Source organism: Lepisma saccharinum, chromosome 3, assembly GCF_977018435.1.
Source record: "Lepisma saccharinum chromosome 3, izLepSacc3.1, whole genome shotgun sequence".
Classification (NCBI taxonomy): domain Eukaryota; kingdom Metazoa; phylum Arthropoda; class Insecta; order Zygentoma; family Lepismatidae; genus Lepisma; species Lepisma saccharinum.
The window spans coordinates 121,568,004-121,590,102 of NC_139231.1; the positions used below are offsets into that span (position 1 = coordinate 121,568,004).

The 22,099-nt window shown below is 40.5% G+C and overlaps 1 protein-coding gene across 1 annotated transcript in view; it reads left to right on the forward strand.

Moving 5' to 3' along the window:
* Positions 1 to 22,099, forward strand: part of Scgdelta (sarcoglycan delta) — an 810,958-nt gene that overhangs the window by 202,492 nt on the left and 586,367 nt on the right. Inside the window, exon 2 of the mRNA XM_083120140.1 lies at positions 2,534 to 2,592. The gene's annotated coding sequence lies outside the window, so the exon portion shown is untranslated. The remainder of the gene's footprint in view (positions 1 to 2,533; positions 2,593 to 22,099) is intronic.

The following is a 22,099-nucleotide window of genomic DNA, read 5'->3' on the forward strand; positions in this document are numbered from 1 at the left end:
ATTCGCACAAATGAGCCCTCCTAAGTCACAATTGCGTAGTCTCGTTTTCATTCGCATTCCTCGGGAGGGGAGGACTTTGAATACACACACACATATTATATGTATTTTCTACATGTTGATAATGTTCATTGTATAGAAAATATATAATTTGTACCATATTAAGTGTTTAATATACAGGGTGCGCCATAAGTCGTTCCCTGAGAATAGAAGTTGCGTACCACACAGCAACTCAACAATGCCACAAGCTTAGCCGCAACTGGCGACTGGATTTGTGTCTCTTTATCGGCAGTTAATCGAGTGGGGATACATTCACTTCGTTTCGACGCGACAAGCAATTCAAACAAACATTGAAGGGGATATCGACTTAATACCGCGCACTGTTTATTAGTAGTTTTAGTATTATATGCAACAAGATGAAACCTAGCATGATACATACAAAAAATAATAATTTGGAGGGTTTATACAACATTAAATTTTCCTCTAAGCCAAATAAATGTTCGGGGTCTACATGGGATTTCCGGAGAGGTCAATGCTCCACCGCCCCCTTTAACGACGCCACTGATGTTGCTATATTCATATGCTTTAAACAACAGTCGACAAGATCTCTAAATACTTAATCGTGGGATGAATTTAAACATTTGCATGCGTTAAAGGTTGTGGCGGACATATTTACCAACGACATAACGTGAGATTGCTCGCGGATTCAATCTCTGCATTTTTGTTTTGTTGGGAAAAGGAACCCCCGCGAATAATTGTGCCTGCATGCCGACATTTTAACACTAGAGACTTCCTCTTAACGGTGCCGGCATCGCAACGGCGCCAGATAAGGGTAACGTATGGTGCATATAGCAGGAGAATGGTCCTCGTGTAACGTTAGCATCAGCAGCGGATCTCTGTAGTTTCAATGTGTAACGTTGGGGGTGCATTATCGGAAGATAGTGTTCATTTGAAGCGACCATGGCCACTAACAAACAGACGCAGGTGAAATTTAGCTTGGCTGGTTGTCGACATTGTTGGGATTTTGTAATTGTCCTCACAGCCCTAGGGTACCGCTTCTACATTGTCGTGGAACTGGCTGAACTTCATTCCACCACACAACGAGAGAAGTCGCTAGACGAATCATTGTCGTTGGTCTTTTGTTAGAGCAATTTAGCAATTGTTTGCACTGTGGTTTGGGGTTTAATGGGAGTCAAGATAACCATGTCTGAGAATAAATAACATTTTTTTGAGAACTAAAGGAACAGAGTTATAAGAATTTGATTAGACTTGAGCATCCCGATCCATCCATTTTGGAAACTACAGGAAATTACAGAGATGATATTTTATCTAATGAAATTGTTTCAAGTATAATTTTTCAGTGTGAAAAATCACCGTTCAAAAGCCAATGATACTGTTCAGCATGAATTCTTACATATGTGATGATCTTTTTGCTCCAGTAATCGATAATTCCTGATCAAACTAGGTTTTACCGGTATTCATATTATTTCCTTACGCCTTTCGGTGAATTTAAATATAGGGATATGGCAACACTGGATCTCACATACTGTCTGGTCTGGGTTTAGGTTTAGTCTGTTCCATTCACTCTCCCAGTCAAGATCAATCACAATATTCATAATTATAAAGAAGGAAATCACAGCAAGTAACTTCCGTACAAAGTATTGCTGTTCATTGTTTAAATGTGAGCATTTGTGGTATAAATTCATGACTTGTATATCTAATGCATTGCTACTTTGTTCAGTTATACGTATGCATGTTGCAATTAATTATAAGTGCTATACATTTCCAAAATACTGGTTGCATATAGCTAGTTATGGTCAGGTAGCTGTTCGCTTCAATTTTTTTTAAAAAAAATCGAGAAACATTTGTGAAATAAAGCATAAATTTCGTTTGTTAAATCAGCAGAATGAACTTCCTTTAGAATGTTCCACACACATCAATATTTCTAAATTACAAACTATATTACCATAATAATTTCTCGTAATGTCTGCATTTTCTAACGGATTTTGTTATAAACGTGGTTCATTAAAATCAGTACCACGGATTTGTCAGAATTTTTTTACAATGCAGAATAGTCTAATCAAGGAAATATTTATTTGTTAAGTTCTAATCAGTTTATATATTGTTCTGATCGTGAATGGGTTCGATTTTTGATCCACAATGTACGGAAGGCAGTCTTCACTTTGTTACTGCTGGGGTTTCATGTTAGCAACAAAACCTAATAATCTATAAATTTGATAATGAAAAAGGAATCCATCTACGAGTTTCATGTATTCACTTCAATATTCCATAATACCACATTTACATAACAGTGACTGTGATAATTAGATATCCTTCTTCTTTTCAAAGATTTTGTCATTACAATAACATTGAGTTCTACGTAAATTCACAAATTCGGTAAGACTAGTAGAAATTTGTAGCGACAAACAATCATGAACCATTAATTTAATCGACAAATTTCTAGGTTTGTGTTACATACATTTTGATAACATTGGGACAAAATGTTATTCTAATTTTGCCTTTCAATTTCTTACAGGCAGTAGCACTTTGACCTTGCATTACGATGTGTGAAGCTAGGAGACTGCCAACGTGGGGGTAAGTGTTCAAGATTTTCTTCACTGTAGCTGTGTTTGAGAATTTGTACTGTAATTATGTATTGAAGACGATTCTTACTTTAATGATCTGGATTTTTTTGTTTTTAAAAGTAGTCTTTCTGCAACCCTATCGAGCTATTAATTTGAAAATCACCTTTACTGCAAGGCTCGTGAATAATTAAGACGTTGAAAATGAGTTTCACTGTAACATTCTCGACTTGTTCGAGTTTTCAAATTACTTTTTTACGGCAACATGCTGGATCTAGTAGTTCGAAATTGAACTTTTAATTCAACCGTCTGGAACTACTGTATTAGTTTGAAAATGACTTTTACTGAAAGCATTTCGAATTATTAGACGTTGAAAATGACTCCTATTTAATGCTCTCAACAACGAGTTTATATGCAATCTCTACAACAACGTTCTGGACCTAGATGTTTGAAAATAACTTTTGCAGCAGTTTTCTGGATCTTGAAGTTTGAAAATGACTTTTGCAGAAGTTTTCTGGATCTAGAAGTTTGAAAATGACTTTTGCAGAAGTTTTCTGGATCTAGAAGTTTGAAAATGACTTTTGCAGCAACTTTCTGGATCTAGAAGTTTGAATACGACTTTTACAGCAACGCTCTGAAACTAGTACTTTGAAATTTACTTTTACTGAAAGGATATCGAATTATCAGACGTTGAAAATGACTCGAACTCTAATACTCTCAACTTGTTCTATAAGTATTAATGCAATATTCTAAAACTAGTAGTTTTAAATTGATTTTACTTCAACCCTTTAGAATTAGTATTATGAAAATGACATTTTCTGCTAAATTCTAGAGTTATTAGAGTTGGGAAAAAGATTCTTAGTACAACAATCTCTAATTACTAGTTTGAAAATGAATCTTGCTGCAACGCTATCAAACTATCGAAGTTTGAAATTGACCGACTATAACACTCATAGTATTAGAGCTTGAAAACGACCCTTGCTGGTCGCCCTCTAACTGTTAAAGAGTTTGTGAACGAGAACGCTAACCAGGTATCATGGCTTGGCGGAAGGAATTTACCCTTTGTAATCCTTACCGGTCCCATCACCTGATATTTCCTTGTTCCCCGTGGAGAGACCGAGATAACCGGGCATTTCCCGGGAGGTTTATTGTTGCTGAAAAGTTGCGCAGAATTCCTCGTCGCGCGGCGCTCATCTTCATCCAGCACGTACTATCCTTTACGGCCTTCTCTTTTCCAGGACAATTACGGCAACTGCCTTGAAGAGCCGCTAACACAAACCTGCTATTGGTTCAACTTTCGCTCCTGTACTAACAAGGAGGCCGGGAGGCATTGCGGGTTAATTTTTTCTCTTCTCTCGTTTTATCTCTTCTAATTTCCTCCCGCATCTTCTTGCCCTCCTTTGCCCTCCATCCCCTTCTGGAGGCTGATGTTTGAGGAGGACAATTTCGTTTTGTTGACTGCGGTCAGGCACATGCCACTTGGAGTTTTGCTTCCTTTCGCTTAAACTGCTCTGTTACTCTGCGGCCAACTTCTCGGTACTGATCCTTCGAGAGGACAATTGTCTTTTCTATATAGGCTAATGGTGATAGGCTGCATTAATGTTTCCATCCGCGTCACTCTTTTACCAAGTTTGGGTAAAGTTTCTACTAAGGAGTACCATCCCTATATATAAAAACGTTTCACTGCTTCCACTGCTCGAGATTCAGCTATAGTAATGCAGCTTAGTAACCGCCTCTTTTGGGAGGAGCAGGAAAGGACTATGTTATCTTACCTTATTATCACTCCACGGTTCGCCAGGTGGCTGGGCTTGCCTATACTCTGTGATGGGAATCTGCGGAGGAAGGTCGCGGATAACTGTAAAGAAGGGGAGAAAGCGAGTGGGCGGAACAAAAAAAAAACGGCTGGTAGCTTCAGCAGCGTTATCCCCTCCACGCACTCACTTCCCCTCTCACGTGTTCATTGGTCGAGCCCTCTCGAGTCACTACTTGTCTTCGGTCGTTGCTCAGAGATTACCGCGACAAGAGTGTAAGGAGGCATCTTGTAGTGAAGGAGTCCCGGGTTCGATACCCAGTTGTAGAACATAGTGGTTCGGATCCCAGTTTAAACTGCAGGTCCAGTTCCAATTAGGTTATTTGTGCATAACTGTAGACTTAAAACAACACTCAATCATGTAAGGAGGAACTTATCCTATACATCGAAACGTTCCATGTTTTCACTGATGTTATAAGGCGCCAGAGAGTTACACAGCGTGTTCCGCTTAGAGGGATCAAGATATAATTGATATTTTAAAGTGTAAAAAATTGTGTATTATCACACCTTTTTACATACTTTGATGCAGAAACTCTACCAATTTAGGAAAATGGTCAATGCAACTCGATGTCCGCACCTTGAGTTGCCTTGAAGACATCTAAACGGTATTCAAACGGTGAGCATTTATTTCTCGATCCCTCTAAGTGGAACACGCTGTATTCTCTGTCTCATGCAGGGTTGGCATGTTTAAAACAAAAGTGTTTAAAACACTTTCTTTTAAACGTTTAAAACGCACGGCTTTGTATTTTTACAAATGTTTTAAACGTTTTAAACATGTTTTTTTAGAAGTGTTTAAAACACATTTTCGTACTTGATATTACTGTGATTTTTTGTTTGTTTGGAAACCCTGTCTTTTCATTGAATCTGTGTCAATTAATCCATGCGTTATGGATCTCACGTATCGCACAACATTTGAGCAACTTTATGTTCTGACGTCACGGGAGAAAGCTTTTTAATTTTAGGCTAAATGATTTGATTTGATTTGATTTAGTTTATTTTACTTCGCGTTTTGTGCCTCTTGGCTAATTTGCGAAGATGGGGATGAGTGATGAAATGATGAAATTGATGAATGGACATTCACAAACAACCAAGCCCAACCGGGATTCGAACCCGGGACCCAAAGGCTAAATGCTTACGTTGTTAGGTTAGGCAGGCTAGCTATGTATGCACAAGGTAGCAAAACTGTTGTGCGACAAGTTGGACCCGTGCTTTACTGTAGAAATCGAAACTTCTCAGTTCTTTGTTTCGTACCGTCCTGTAAGTTTGAGAATGGTGGAAACTGGAAACTAACATCTGAATACACAATGCGTGATTTTCATCATGACGTGAATTTCTTTTTGTCTAGCGATACGATTCATTGGTTTGTATAACTGAATGAAGCGCAGACGCTTACTTTTGGAAACATAATTTTGTACTTTGTAAAGATAAATTGATCTGGAGAATCTATTATGACACTGCAGGTTGTTTTCTGCTATATGAACTGTTCAGGAAGCAGGAAATATTTCACCCTGATTTTTCCAGGACGAGGATAGTAATTCTATAATATTTAGTTTCTAGAAATTTTAATGAATATGAATCCTAACCTACTTCAGCAGTGGCGGCAAAAGGGGGGCTATTACCCCCAACTTTTGTCCCTTCAGTAGAGGTGTGCGGGATCCAGAAAAGTCGGGACCGGGATCGAGAAATAACTTCCCGACTTTTCGAGATCCCAGGCAGTAGGGAAGTACCGAATGGTCATTTTAAAAAGTCGTCAATTCTCGACATTTTCTTCATTGTAAATGTATGTCAGGAAAGTATCGGTAATTGTTAGTTTTTGTACCAGAAGTGCAAAAACAAGCACTTAATTACGTGTAGAATTCGAGATTTCAAGAGCTTCGGTAAATTTCGAACATATCCCGTCCCGAAAATTTCCCGAATTTATCGGAAAATTGAAAATGTTCCCCGTCGAATGTCGGGATTTAAAGAATTTCCCGTCCTGACTCAAAATATTCTGTCCCGCACGCCCCTTCCCTGCAGTATGGTAAACCTTATCTCCAAGGGGAAATAAACTGTCCTCTGTACTTCAGTAATAGTTTCATAAAAATGAATATTTTTTCTTTAACGACTTTAAACTATAATTTACTGGGAAAACGTTTTGTTTAAAACATGTTTAAAACATGTTTCCTTAACTCATATATAAAACTATGTTTAAAACAAAAAAAACACAAATTTTGCCAACCCTGGTGTCGTCAGTCTGTGGGGCGGCTAGAGCACTTCATATGTAGAGACTCGTGTTCGACCAATTAACGCATGATGTGAGGGAAAGGCAACGCGGCTACATCTACAAGCCCTTTACAGCAGCGCGCGCTACTTTGCTCCGCCCCCTCGCTTTCCCCCATCTATGCCATTATGAGCTACGTTGCTCTACAGGTTCCTGGGACGTAGTAGTTCCTTGAACTATCCAGCGTAGACATTGCCTACTTGGAATGGAGCAGGAAAGGATAAACTCCCTTCTTCATTCTCACCTTACAGTTCGCCTTTTGCCTGGGCTTGATTAGTGTTGGGGCAGCTTCTGCTCAATGAGCCATCGAAAAATATGTTATTTTACTACTCACAGCTGATTCTAATGTGGGGCGGGGAGAGGGGTTTGTGATAAACTACTGTCCTTTTCTGTTTGATTTACGCACTACACCATGCTGTTGATAAGTTGGCGAACTTTGGAGTTGACTTGTAGGAAAACATTTAGTGCCCAAGTAACAGGATTTTATTCTACAGGGTGAGTCGAACCACAGGAATCGTACGTCAATGGCTGGATGACCAGTTTCCGGAGAGGTAGATAGGTCGACGAGGCCCCGTTGAGTGGCCCGCGAGGTCCCCTGACCTCACACCAATGGGTTACTTACCTATGGAGCCACCCGAAGGCAATGGTTTATTCCACCAAGATTTGCGACCTACACCATCTGCTAGGGAGGATAATGGATAGTGCCGCGCAAATACCGCCTGCACCAATCCTCAGTCTTGAAGAACTGGGAGCGTCGTCTCAACATATACCTTGAAGAGGGTCCAAATAGTGAGCATATATAGACAGTATAAGCTGAACTGAATAACACCATGGTTGCTGACTTTTAACTCACCCTGTATAACAAATTCCATTGCAATCTAAAATGAGAATTGAACGATTTACCATTCGTGATTCGTAAGAACCATAAATTGTTCTTCAGAAGCTTAACATTTTTCATGGTTTTAAAAAATTCTACAGTCGAGACATAGCAATATTTTAAATATATTTCCATTTGGAAACCATGCTATTTAAGAAGTGTTGATTGAGATGTAGTAGTCGTGTTTAAATCCTTCAATTTTCCTTACAATCTAGACGTAGGATTACTTGCTACGTAAAATATTTATCAATAATGCTATAAGTACGAGTGAGACATCTATTGAGGTATTAGTAAACTATTAGAAAGTTGTAACGAACTTTCCCAAGTGCTATGTTTTAGTTTCTATAATAAAAGTGTAGGTTCTTTGCTTTAGAAATTGCGTAGATGACCTAACAAGGCATGTCGATCTTTCTGTCTTTTCCTCGGACGATGATTATCTTACCAAATTATTTTTTCACAGTACCGGGTGTTCCGTTTGAGATGTCAGAAAAGTTAACCGTTGTTTATAATAGGTTAATGTACGTATATCTGAGCAGTTTGTTGTAATACATGCAGAAAGGATGTAAGTTTTGAGTGAGTGCAGGTTTACAGACTTCAGCCATGTGTGACTTCGAGTGTCCATATAACACTCGAAAATTTCACATCCCATACGAGACATTGTGCGCTGTTGTGGCGTGACCACTATCTTTATCTACCATGAACGCTAGCGCCACGCGGCTGAAGTCTGTAAACCTACACTCACTCAAAACTTACATCCTTTCTGCATGTATTACAACAAACTGCTCAGAGATACGTACATTAATCTATTGTAAACAACGGTTTACTTTTCTGACATCTCAAACGGATGACCCGATATATTCTTTCCATCAAAATTCCAACTATGATACACATTATTAAGAGAGATTAATGTCTAAACTCGGAGATTCCTTGAGGTAAAGGTCTACTTGAGTCCCTTTGCCGCTATTATCTATTTTTTTTTACATCGACCGCCGCTATTGCTTCAGTCCAGAAATTAATTGAATTTCCTAAAGGATCGACTCCAGGATGGCTCTCACCAAAGGTGAGAGCTGTTAAAAGGTCGTGAGGGGCATTTGTTTTATTTATTTATTTACTTTGAATTACTTCGTTTTTTGTACCACTTTTGGCTAATTTGCGAAGATGGGGATGAATGATGACATGATATATTTTATGATTGGACACTCACATACCCAGGTCGGGATACGAACCGGGACCCCTGGTGAGGGCATTTGTGTCTAGAGCTAAGGCTGCTTGCTCCTTGGGAGTGTTAGAAATGTAAAAACTGAATTTACAAAGAACATATTAATTTTCAAGAAATTGCGTCGAATATTCCATTCCTGAAAATATACATGGCTTTTAAAATACTCCGAGAAACTCGATGAAAATTGTTATAGGCGGAGCTTGGTTGCAAGTAAATCCATATAAATATGCTGACCAAGGCAGTAATTTATTTTATTAAAAACATAAACTAAACGTAACGTTTCAACCTTCTAGCAAGGTCTTCATCAGACTCTGTATCAAGTACAAAAGTAACAAGATACCAAAAACAGGGCAATATATACACAAAATATAACTCCCTCCACACTAATAGAAAGTTGTTTGGAACTTTCTCGCAGGTGGCTTTCACTATACTTTCACCTAAAAGGCGAAAAATATATACTTTCATATAGAATGTGGATTTGGCTTTATATATCACGCTCTTTTTCCTTCATTTTCTTCCTTCTCCTCTCCTCTTTCTCTCTTGTCCTTTCCACTCTTTCTAACACTTTCTTCCATTCTTTGTTTAACTTCAGTCCCCCATTCCAGTTCATTGTGTCTTCTTCACCTTGCTTCTCTATTTCCTTGGCTTCCTTCCATTTTCTCACTAGCATTCTCTTCTCCCTTCCTATCTGCTTAGCCTCATCCCACTCTATGTCATGTCCTGTTTCTCTCGTGTGTTTAAATATCGCATTTCTCTCTCTCTTAAGTCGTACATCATCCCTATGTTGTTTCAACCTATCTTTCAGTCTCTTTTTCGTTTCTCCTATGTACACACTCTGACATTCTTTACATTTTACTTCGTAGATAATCCCTTCCTCTTCCTCTTCTCTGTTTTCCTTTTTCTTGTTTGCATTCTTCGCTATTCCTAAGATGCTTCTCCCTCCCTTCCTGTAAGTTTTAATGCCCGCTTTCCTAAGCACTTTGCATATCTTTTCTGTGGTCTCCCCCATACTCCTTATTCCAAACCACCTCTCTTTTTCTTTCTCTTCATCTTTTTCTTTCTCTTCCAATTCTCCCCTTCCTCTTTTCTTCCTTCTTCTGTTTATGTCCAGTCTATCCTGCTTCTCATAGCCATTCTTTTCCAGCTGTTTCCATAGGCTATTTATTTTGCCTTCTTTTTCACATTCCTTCGTGCATATTTTCGTTATTCTGTCCTCCATATTCTTTATGAAATTTCTTTTTGTCACCTCACTTACATCACTTCTTTTGTGGCAGAATACCCCTGCTGCACACTTCTTCTGATGCCAAGCGGTTTCAATTTCTTCTCCTCTCTTCCTTTTCATCAATATATCAAGGTAGCTTAACTTGCCTTCTTCTTCTATTTCAAGTTCCAATAAAATCCCTCTTTCTTCATCTTGTATTTCTTTGGCAAAAATGTCAAGCTGCCTCTTTGTTCCCTTCCACATGCCGAAACAATCGTCCACATATCTGCAAAACAAAATTATTTTGTCACCTCCTTTTTCTATCACTTTCTTTTCCCATTCATTCATAACCAATTCAGCCAATGCTGGGCTTAGGCTAGAACCTATATTCAGTCCTTCACTCATTAACATTATTTTATCTCCCATTATACTGTAACCGTTATTCCAAATGGTTTCCAGCGCCTTCACTACCCTTTCACTATCCCATTCTCCTATAATTTCCTTTCCCATTATCTTTTTAATAATGTCCAAAACGTGTTCCCTTTTGATGCTTGGGAACATACTTTTTACATCTAAGCTAAACATTGTCGTCTTCATCTCATTTAACTTAAGTCCTTTTATGAGGTCTACTACTTGCTCACTGTTCTTAACTCCTCATAAAAGGACTTAAGTTAAATGAGATGAAGACGACAATGTTTAGCTTAGATGTAAAAAGTATGTTCCCAAGCATCAAAAGGGAACACGTTTTATATTTTGTGTATATATTGCCCTGTTTTTGGTATCTTGTTACTTTTGTACTTGATACAGAGTCTGATGAAGACCTTGCTAGAAGGTTGAAACGTTACGTTTAGTTTATGTTTTTAATAAAATAAATTACTGCCTTGGTCAGCATATTTATATTTTTTCATAATAATGGAAACAAGGCTTAATGGTGTTATAAGTAAATCCATATTATATAACAGGCGAGAGAAGCAAGCAATCCACACATAATTCTTTTCAATGTTGAAGTACACACTGTGTCAGATATCCGTTGAGCAGAGCTGCGCATAACGGCAGAGAGGGGGAGAAAGCGAATGGGCAGAGCAAATCAATGCGCGCTGCTGCAAACTTCTGTAGCTGTAGCCGCGTTTTCTACTCCTTGTACTCACCTCCCCTCTCACGTGCTCATTGGTCAAGCACTTTTCAGTCCTGTTTCGTACGGTTGCCCCAGATATTCCCAGGATAAAATGTAGTCATCAGCTTTGACTTTTTTCAGAATTATGAGTGGAACTCTTAATTTCTGAAATCAAGTTCTTCACTTGAAATGTGATTCCTTTCATAAAGTACAAAATAAATGCTAAAGCTTATATTTCTCCTTTCGAATTATTACTTGAATGAATAAAATTAACTATTGGAGCTTTATTGGTGACTAATATTGGGAAAGATCTCTAGGTTTATCGAACACCCATGTGCGAGCTAACATACATACCTCATATCATCAAGAACTGAAGTGAAGTGAAGAGATTGTCTCGGGTTCATAACCAACTGAGTTCTGAAGTTGATTCCAATTTTGAGAACTGACGTCGCGCACATCTTCAGGAACTGAAGAACTTTGTAGTATTAATAACCGCATGAATTCTGAAGTTGATTTCAAGCTTGCGAGAACTAACATCTCGCAAAATATTCAGATGTTGTCCGACGTTAATTCTCAGAGACATCTTCACTTCACTTTCTGAAGATGGGAGTGACGTTAGTTCTCACAAGCTGAAATCATCATCAGAGTTCTTCTGTTGGTTATTCCGGGAGAACGTTTTCATATTAATTTAATGTTAATTAATTTAAGGAATGCACTTTTTAAATATTGCCATGCTGCACATTCTGCCTACACGGATATGGAAAGCTCCAATCTTCACTAAAAGGGAATAAATTCCCCAAAAAACTTTCATTCACACGATGGGCAAGCTTTCTCTTGCTCAACCCAAGAGCAGGCAAAAATAAATTTAAAAAGTGGTGACCACATCCACTAAAAAAAAACACCATGTTGCCAATTTCACTCAGAACGCCGGAACATTTCCCTGCAAAACCGGATACAATGTAATTTTTACAGTATGTTACACGGAGGAGCGCAATCACCTCAGGCCATGCATGGTAACCGCCATAACGTTTCCCCTCTAATTATGTACAACTTCGTTCGCTCCGGTGCCAAATGCGAAATCCCGCAACTGGACCTCCGAAAGTAAATTACGTGGAAGATTGTTCTGGCCGCATGCTGTTGCTCCCTGCCCCCCTCCCGTGGAACCCCTCGGTTTTTTCGGTCCTCTCTCCGTCCCCCCTCCTCGACTCTAGACTCTCTGAACTTGACATTTGCATGTGATCGATTTCTGTTGTCATATGGAAGGCTGGCCAATTGTTGTGGCAGGGAAATTAGTCAGTCCCTCCTGTATTTAACTTGTATGGTGTGCGCTGCAAAGTTAAAAGAGACTGTCCGGAAAAACTTGTAAACAATAACAAGCGTTACGGTTGGTGCCACTTTCTGGCGCGTTTGTGGACGGTCTGCGGTGCGATTGTGGACCGTCCGTGTGGCGTTTGTGGACCATTCGTGGTGGTTTGCGGACCGTCCGGAGGGCGTTTGTGGACTTACATGGCACGTTTTCTGAGCGTACGCTAGATTACAATTAGACTTAAACATTCTTTATTCATGCGCTATTCAAAACTAGTACAATCATACAACAACAAAAGTATATTACTATCATGCATACAAGTATTCAATTACATTTATCCTTATTAAACATTTTAATAACTAGCGCGCTAAAAACCACTCAATCACTGAAATCAGAAGTTTCTAGTTTCCAGTCAGAAAGTAAGACATGCGGCTTCACCTAGGCTAGTGGATTGACCGAGTGGCACCTTTGTGGACTGTTTCTTGATCATTTGTGGAATATTGGTGGTTTGTCGTACAGTCCACAAATGAGCCGCGGAGGGAGTCACTGCTGACTCCTATATAATCTAGCTCATGCCCACGAAGCACGCCACAAACTGTCCACAAAGTGAACATGTTTGAAGAGAACCTTCGACAACGCTATTGTTGACGTTTGTGGTTTATGTAAGAGGACATGAAATTGATTAGATGGAGCCCACTTAACGAAGGAAATTCTTCGAAGATGCTCGGGTAGTTTGTTGGTGTCACAGTACTGGCAGTACAACTTAGGAAAAATGCTATTTGCAGGCTAACGAGGCTCCAGCGCCTACGCAAACGCAGGGTAGAATTAAATTATCACGCCATACCAATTGGTCATTATCCATTGTCTGACGAATCTGCGCAGCAAGGCCGCGCATGACGATAGAGGTGGGGGAAGCGAGTGGGCGGAGCAAATCAGTGCGCGCTGGTGCAAACAGATGGTAGCTGCTGTTGCGTTTTCCCCTCCATGCACTCTCACTCCCACTCTCGTACATTGGTCGAACCCTCTGGACTCCTTGCGCGGAAGACTTGTTCTCGTTAGCTTGCTGAAGAGATTCCCAGGGCAGCAGTTTCCAGAGAGCACTTCTATCTGTCGGCGTAAGTAGGACGACACCTTGCAGATAACGAAACTCCTGTCAAGCAGCCACCAAATTTTACAATGGCGATACCTCTGTCCTTTCTACCTTTTCTCTTCTAAAGAGCTACAATACTGCCGTTATAATAATCACAAGTAATTCCAATTTGCTTGTGACATACAAGTAGTGTAAGTTGGTTGTTTCAAAGTAGCACTTAGTAGGTATGCATTTGTAGCCTCTTTTCTTATCAATTGAATATCAGTTTTTGACATATTTTGACAATTTTTTGTCGATGTTTTAGCGTTTAGCGATGTTTTAGTAAAATTTCCCTTTTTTCCCACCTCGCACTTGTAGGTATGCATTTGTAGCCTCTTTTTTTTATCAATTGAATATCAGTTTTTGACATATTTTGACAATTTTTTGTCGATGTTTTAGCGTTTAGCGATGTTTTAGTAAAATTTCCCTTTTTTCTCACCTCGCACTTGGTAGGTATATCACGATCTTACGTTATATAACTTAACCTATTCATTTATTGTGCTAAACTACACGAGAGCCTCTACATGCTTTGACCTACTTTAGAGTAGACCCAAATGGAGAATTCTGCGTCAGAAAATGAGGCTCGAAGTGAGGCTCGGTGAGGCTCGAAAAACTTCAAAAACTCACTTTCTCTCCACGTTCCGCGTCTCATTTATTGCGCTGACGATGTTTCACAGCGTAGAAAACAGCACCAAAACTTCAAAAACTCACTTAAGTGAGCCACAGTGTTGCAAACCTACGAAAATTTCATCAAAACCTCAAAAACTCACTTTCTCTCCACGTTCCGTGCCTGACGAGTAGTAGGTGGAACCCAACGTTCTGGACCCATCCTTTTGACCTACTTTTTATTATACGACGTTTTACGGACTAAACTAACCTACAATGAGAGAAAAATGAACAGAAAAAAAAGCTCTGGCATCACTTTTTAAGCTATTTTTTACCTCCTGCAAATCTTGCTCTTATGCTACCTCGTCCTTTGACTTATTTTTTTGAAATGACTTGCGACATTTTCCTATAAGTCTGTCTCCTCTTACTGTAAGGTTCCTCAGTGTAATCTACCACGACCTTGCTCTCAGCGTAATCTGCCACGATGTGTTTGTTTTTGTTTTTTTTGTTGTTTTTTTAAACTCATGTGTGATCTTCTACAATGTGTGCCCATCCCCCTGCTACGACCTAAACCGGGACACCTCTCTCCTACGATGTTTTTGCCCCACCCCACCCCCCCCTGCTACGATATTTTCCTCCTCATGATGCAAAAAAATAAATAAATGGTATTGTAGCGGTATTTGAAATCGACTGTGCCGCGTGAAGGGCACATGTTCAGTGAACAAATAGGAGAGAGAGCTTGGGAGAGTACAAGCAAGCGCTGCCCCCCTCAATTTTTTTTTTTTTTTTTTCAAGAATCGAGTGTTTCGAGAGAGAAATTTATTTGCTGCAGCAACTCCAAATCCGAAACGTTTCGTAATTTGTCGTAATGGATGTTCGTGCAAACGTCCTCCATCAACGCGTAACTCGAAATGCGACGGACGGGATCCTCGAAAACGGCAATTCCGTGGCTCGGGCATCGGACGCTCTGATCGCACAAGCGAGCGACGAATTCTTGCTTCTTCGCAGGATCGTTGAAGCGCTGCAGCAAGTCTTTTCCATTCAGCACGTCCGCAAACGAACAATCGATGCCGGGAGCGAGGCGGAACAGCATCATGCCTCCGTTCTCGCCCAGGTGTTGGAAAGCAACCAGGGTAAATTGCTCGTTGTTTTCGGCAGTCCACGTGGAATGATCTTGGGCCTTGAGTTGGTCGTACGAGTTGCAGTAATGCAAGCTTCTTTGGATGTTGTTGGTCAACTTGTCAACTTTGCATTTTCTTCCTCGTTTCGAGGGGGAATTATTTTTGTAGGTTGGATTCGACACGAACGTCCTGGTAACCCAACCGTCGATGGCAAATTCGAGGCACAGGCGATCGTCGAAACCGACGAACAAAAAATTTACGTTTCCTATTTTCGTCGGTTCCATGATGGACGCTTCCAAGATGCATCGGTGCAAAGTCAGACCTTCGTCAATATATGAAGGCTGCGGGAAGTATAGGTTGATTTTCAAGTCACGGACGACCCCGTAGTGTTCGAGCGTCGACAAGATCCACCCCGCGCTGTTAAAATTTTTAATGTATTTCACCGATGGTAAATTCGGACCTTCCATACCGTTTGCGCTCACGCACACGGCAAAATCCACGCTCACCTATCCACCGCCGAATAATATACTGACCTCGCTCTCTTTTCGGCGCCAATCCTTCGCAGATTTCGAGCATATTCGAGATGCGATTTTATATTTATCGAAAATTCATTTTTGCGTCTTCACGATGCATTATAAATTGTACTTCCATCTCGTCGCCAAGCACATCTTGAAATCGGATTTCAACAACACCATCATGCCCATCGTTTTGGACACAACGAGTTACGAAAAATGTACGTGGACGCCCATGGTCAGGGATGCTAACCGATGGTTGCAGTATCCCCCGATCAACGCGCCGCTCGCATCTTGCTGCAAAGCGATAGCATCGAATCAAATTTACGGATACACGCACACCACTTACAATCTCAAACATTTTTTCACACCCAAAAAAAAAATTCCCATCATCGTTTCGGTGACGACGCAAGACCTCTACGAATATTACGTTAAAAATTATAAAAAATTGACCGCTCAAAATTTGACCCCCATTCCGCCGGCGCAGTTGAATGGTTTGATAGAGAAAGATACCATTTACATTCTGCTGCCTTCGATCTACTTCATCACTTTGGTCAGCGTGCGCAGCCAGATTCGTCAATACGTTCTTCAGCAAAGTTTCGGTTTGTTGATAGGTGGCAAATTGATGGACATGAAACACATCCCCATCATCAACTTATCGTTCACGGGTCGCTACCTCAACGGTAAAAATAACTATTTTCGTCGATTTACCTGAAAATTGTATTCACAGTATAGATTGAATTCTTGAGTTTTTTGTATTCGCACCCAAGAAAATTCTATATAAAATAACATACCTGAAAATTCTATTCACAGTATAGATTGAATTCTTGAGTTTTTTTTGTATTCACACCCAAGAAATTCTATATAAAATAACATACCTGAAAAATTGTATCGCTAGACACTTTTTGATTTCTGTCATTTTGGAGAAAGCATAATGGCATCCACCACCAGTTTCAATCGTAAAAATGATAAAACTGAATGTGTTACTTGTGGGAAGCTAATCTCAAGGAACAATTTATCGGTACACAGGGCAAGATGTAGCGAAACAGGTTCGAGAAATAATCGTTCGTTACCTTCTAAGTCTTGTGCTCGATGCGGAAAGATGATCAGCATTACACATTTAAGTAAACACCTTAAAATTTGCAAACCATCGACCGGACAAGCATCGAAAAGGAAAATCGATAATTCAGAAACGGAAGCTTCCACTTCCAAGCAAGTTAAATTATCGGATGAACGCAAACCAATTAGATCTGCATTCAACCGTCATATTCAGGATTTCTCTTTTACTTCGGAACCAGGCCGGGACATTCTTAGTTTCTTGCGTGAAACGAAAACATCCGTGATAAATATTCTAAAAAATAAATTGGAAAATAATTCCATAAAAGTATACGTTGATCTATTTTCCGAATACGAAAAAGTCGATGGTACAACAAGAGTCTTTTATCATCGAACAAAAAACCAGGCTCTTCATTTGGCGGACGTCGATAATTTGGACGAATTTTATTCCGATCTTTCAAATGAACTGGTTAAGAAACACGACGATTTCGAGGCTAAAGGGTCGGGATGGTCTCTGTGTGGAAGTCCTCACACGTTAACCGTTTACGTGAACCGATTCTCGCCTCTTCGCGCTTCCAGCTACGTTCCTCTTCCACCGAACATTCAACACAAGAGGGCCGTGTTAAATATACAGAACAGCGATAACAAGTGTTTCCTTTGGTGTGTGTTGGCGGAACTTCATCCTGTTCATTGGTCAAATAATCCAGAACAGGTTTATCATTACAAGCAGCATGAACCTGAACTGGAAAATGCAATGTCTGGCATCGAATACCCGATGACTATTTCTGATATATCAAAATTCGAAACACGAGCACGAGATGCAGAAGGAAAACGATTAATCATCAACGTGTATTCCTATACGTTGGATAAACATGTCGTGCATCCCGTCAGGATAAGCGATGTCGACGATGATGATGCTCGTGTGATTAATCTTCTTCTAATTTCCAACGACAGTGTTCACCATTACTGTCTCATTCGTTCACTATCACGCTTGGTCAGAAGTCAATCAACCAAGCATGCAAACAACATCGAAATTTGCCCGAGATGCCTAACCACGTTCAACGATCGACAACAATCCGATTATCGAAAATACATCGGACGTCAGATTGCTATCGAGAAACTTGCCGAACATAAAATATATTGCGGCAACAACAGACCGGTTCGAATGTTGATGCCCGAAAAGAACGAAGTGGAAGAATTTAGGATGCACAAGGCATTGTTGGAACATCCGGCCATCATCGTTGCTGATTTCGAGGCGTTCCTCAAACCACTCTCGTACTGCGATCCGGATCCCGAAGTTTCTTCCACCACACCTTACCAGCTTCACGAACCAAACAGTTTCGGTTACGTTGTCGTGCGACATGATAAAATAGATGAACCGTACGTATACCGAGGACCCGATGCAATCGAACGCTTCTTCGAAAGGATGATCGAGGAGGTTGGGAAAATTGGATGCATGCTGCAAACATCGAAACCGATGATTCCGTTATCTGCTATCGAACTTCAAAATTACTACGACACTGTCAAGTGTCCTGTGTGCGATAACCACTTCACGGACGACAATCGTAAAGTGTTTCACCATTCGCATACGGACGGTCGCTTCATAAGCGGAATCTGTAATGCATGCAACCTCAAAATCCAAAAACCGAAATTCGTCCCCATATTCTTTCACAATGGTTCTAATTACGACTTTCATCCCTTAATCAGGAAACTCGGATACGACACACAAAAAGTAGATATTCTTGCTCAAAACGAAGAACGATACATCTCTATAAGTAAGAAAGTTATGATTCCTGAGACTAAAAATACCATCGAGATGAGGTTTCTGGATTCGTACAGATTTCTCTCTGCCAGCCTGGACGCTCTTGCCGGCAAACTTTTAGACGAACAATTCAAAATTACAAAAGCTAGTTTTCCCAAGGTAGACATAGAACTCGTTAGACGTAAAGGGATTTATCCTTACGAATACGTTAGTGATAATTCTAAATTTAATGACGACGCTCTCCCACTTCCAAGAGAATTTTACAGCAGACTCAGAGAGAAAGGAATCACGGACGAAGAATACCAACACGCGCAACTCATGTGGGAGAAATTAGAATGTAGGACACTCGGAGACTACCACGATGCCTACTTAAAATTAGACGAAACGATACTCGCGGATGTTTTTCAAGCGTTCAGGAAAACGGCAACGAATATTTATAAATTAGATCCAGCGTATTTCTACAGCCTACCGGGATTAGAGTGGTCGGCAATGTTATTCCAGACAAAGGTCAAGCTGGAACTGATATCGGACGTGGACATGTTACTTTTCATCGAGAGGGGGATTCGGGGCGGGATGGTACAATGTGTGCAGAGATATGCAAAAGCCAACAACGTGCACATGAAAGAAGATTATGATTCAAATCGAGCATCGAATTACATCTTCTACGCCGACGTTAATAATCTCTACGGGCATGCCATGGTACAGAAACTTCCTTACGGGGGATTCGAATGGGCATCAATAGACGTAGAAAATTTCGACGATAGTGAGTATGGCTTCTTCGCAGAGGTGGATATCGAATTCCCCGACCATTTACACGATCTGTTCAGCGATTTACCACCGGCATCCGAGTTCAAATCTTCGCATCATTCTAATCAATGCAAGCTTTTGTTGACTCTAGAGGGGAAAAAGAGATACGTTGTTCATTAGTCGAATCTCCGATTCTTGATCGGGAAAAGTGCTAAGGTAGCGAATGTTAGAAGAGTCCTCAGGTTTAAACATTCCGAGTGGCTCAAACCGTACATTGAAACAAACACGCAACATAGGACGGTTGCCACTTCCGATTTAGACAAAGTTTTTTTTAAATTGATGAATAACGCGGTGTATGGCAAGACGATGGAAAACGTGCGGAATCACGTAGACATGAAATTGGTTTCGGATAAAAATAAATGCATGAAGTGGGTGGCCGATCCTAGATTCAAGTCGAGAAAAATTTACAACGAGAATTTGGCACTTTTCAATCTAGATATAAAATTGATGAAATTCAGAAAACCAATTTACGTTGGCACAACGGTTCTCGACTTGTCGAAACTTTACATGTTCGAATTTCATTATGACGTGATGAAACCCTTCTACAATGATAAGATGTCACTTTTGTACACGGACACAGACAGCTTCATTTACAGCATACAAACACCTAACCTCTATGAAGACATAAAAAATCCTTCCATGCTCGAGTATTTCGATACTTCTGCATATCCTCAACCCAACAGATTTGGGATTCCTTCCCTCAACAAAAAAGTCCTAGGTAAACTGAAAGATGAATGTAACGGCGATATTATCGTCGAGTTCGCGGGTTTGCGTTCGAAAATGTATACCATGAGAACGGAAAGTAGCGTCACGAAGAAAGCAAAAGGTGTGTGCAAGAATACGGTGGAGAACAAACTCACCTTCCACGATTACATCGATTGCCTTTACTCACAATCGACGATACTAAGTACAGAACAAAGAATCCAAAGTGTAGACCACGTGATTACAACAAACAAAGTTAGGAAAGTAGCATTAGATCCGCATGACGATAAAAGATGTATTTTGTCTTGTGGAATCCACACGTTGCCTTGGGGACACTATCGTTTAGAAATTAGTAAAAATTGCAGGCAATGCAAATGAAAAAAAAAAAACATACACGATAAATAACTAGCAAAGGACAATGAATCTTTTTGGTTTCCGAAAGCAAACAATAGAGACTGTACACCGCACGACGACAGATCATGAATTTCTACCTCCCATGTTAACTAAACTCAACGGCCTACTGATTGTTCACCTCAACAGCATTTGGACGAAATTGGACGACGAGATAGGCAAGATTTTTTATGTCTTTAATAACAATTTACATTTCTACGAAATTCCGATCGACGGGAAACTTCGGATCACCGTGAATCCGGAGAACGCAGGCGAAATCAAAATTTCTACCGGCAAGAACATTTTTCGAATGAAGCACGACAAGGTACTTTCTAACATGGCGTACGATGTGTCTGCAGGAGATTATCTGTACGTTCAGCTCCTCGGAGATTACGACAAACTCATTCCTCTCTTCGCAGAATTACGAATCGTCTATCCTATTATAAATAACCGTTAACAAAAATGCCTAACGATATTTTCGGCCACACCAAGCGTGTAGACCACGCAGAAGAGATTCTCATGCTCGACGTTCGAGTTAAAAAGTTGAGGAGCGATTTGATCGCTTTGCAGTAGACCTCAAACAAAAGTGCGAGGTGCCACCCTCTTTGAATCCCATCACGCTGGTGCTTCTCTTCAAACGTAATCTCTAAAAAAAAAAATGTCTAGGCAAGCCATCGTCCAAGAATTGCATAAACCTGCACGCCGCAACTACGAACGTTTGGCGGTGGTAACCAAGGGCATCGACGACCTCTGGGAAAGCGACCTCGTCGAGATGAGTAGCGGCAAGTTAAAAAATGTACATAAATTGAACAAGGGCAACAAGTACCTCCTCACCGTCATAGACACATTTTCGAAATTCGCATGTGCTCTACCTTTGAAGGCGAAAACGGGAACGTGCGTCACGGAAGCATTCAAGACAATTTTTCGCGAAAGCGGCGGCAGACGACCACGGTTTCTGCACACTGACAAAGGGAAGGAATTTTACAACGCCGTATTCCAAAAGTTTATTCGGAAACACGACGTTCGACATTACTCGACCTTCAGTGACGTCAAAGCCAGCATCGTGGAAAGATTCAACCGGACTCTGAAATCGCGCATGTGGTCACGCTTCACGCTTCAGGGAAGCTACAAGTGGGTCACCATTCTTCCGGAACTCGTTAACGACTATAATCACACGGTGCACAGAACGATAGGCATGAAGCCAGCTGACGTTACCAAGTCCGACGAGCAACGTTTAATTTCTAGCGTTTACTGTCCAAAGTACACACCCACGACAAAAAGAGCTAAATACAAAATTGGAGACCAGGTGAGGGTTAGTAAATTGAAGCGAACGTTCGACAGGGGTTTCACACGAAACTGGAGCACGGAACTTTTTACCGTGGTTCGAGTTCTACCCGGGAACCGTCACACGTATATAATAAAGGACAGTGGCGGTGAAATTTTATTGGGGCGCTTCTACGAGGAGGAACTCTCTAAAACTAAATACCCCGACACGTACCTTATCGAAAAAGTTTTGCGCAAGAGAGGCGACAAACTTTTGGTGAAATGGCTGGGACTTCCGGGAACGAGTTGGATCGATTCGAACGAAGTGATTCTATGAGTACGTGGAACGTCGTGAAACGTCTACCTGATTCGGAAAGTCGAACGA